General features: G+C 46.0%; 1 non-coding gene across 1 annotated transcript; it reads left to right on the top strand.

Moving 5' to 3' along the window:
- The first annotated feature begins 455 nt into the window (after positions 1–455).
- Positions 456–528, top strand: trnaf-gaa (transfer RNA phenylalanine (anticodon GAA)). The gene has a single exon. It is a non-coding gene; the product is annotated as a tRNA-Phe (tRNA).

Below are 528 nucleotides of genomic sequence, written 5' to 3'. Positions count from 1 at the left end.
ATACGCTTTGAACTTGAATCACGGAGGGATGTCATGTGATGTCCAGTTCTCAGGGCACTTACGTTCGAATGGAACAAATGTCTGAAGCTATACGAGAAACTTGCAAAATGTGAAGAGCAGGGAGCGCGAGGACTGGAATTGAGACCCGCTGGTCTAAGTGACATCTGACCGTTTCAGCTGTCCTCCCTAACATCCCTCTACATGTTAGATACAGCCCCATTTTTAGGTCAATTAAGAGGCCAACTTGCATTCGTTAGCCTTTCACACTGTCTTGAAAACATTGATTGCTTCCACGTTAGTTCATGTTCCTTCTTTTGTTGATGCTGGAATAGCTCTTTTTTCTTGGCCAGCTGTTTTTATTGTCTGGGGGCTCATCTCTGCTCTGCTCTTCAGCTCCGACAAAGAGTAGGGTGATCTCACTGAAATCCCTGCTTGCTAAGCAGAGGTTTGTTGTAGCTGAAATAGCTCAGTTGGGAGAGCGTTAGACTGAAGATCTAAAGGTCCCTGGTTCGATCCTGGGTTACGGCA

The sequence above is a fragment of the Carassius carassius genome, chromosome 8 (genome assembly GCF_963082965.1).
Source record: "Carassius carassius chromosome 8, fCarCar2.1, whole genome shotgun sequence".
NCBI lineage: Eukaryota > Metazoa > Chordata > Actinopteri > Cypriniformes > Cyprinidae > Carassius > Carassius carassius.
The sequence above is the reverse complement of the archived record's forward strand: the minus strand, read 5'-3'. Positions and strand labels throughout refer to the sequence as shown.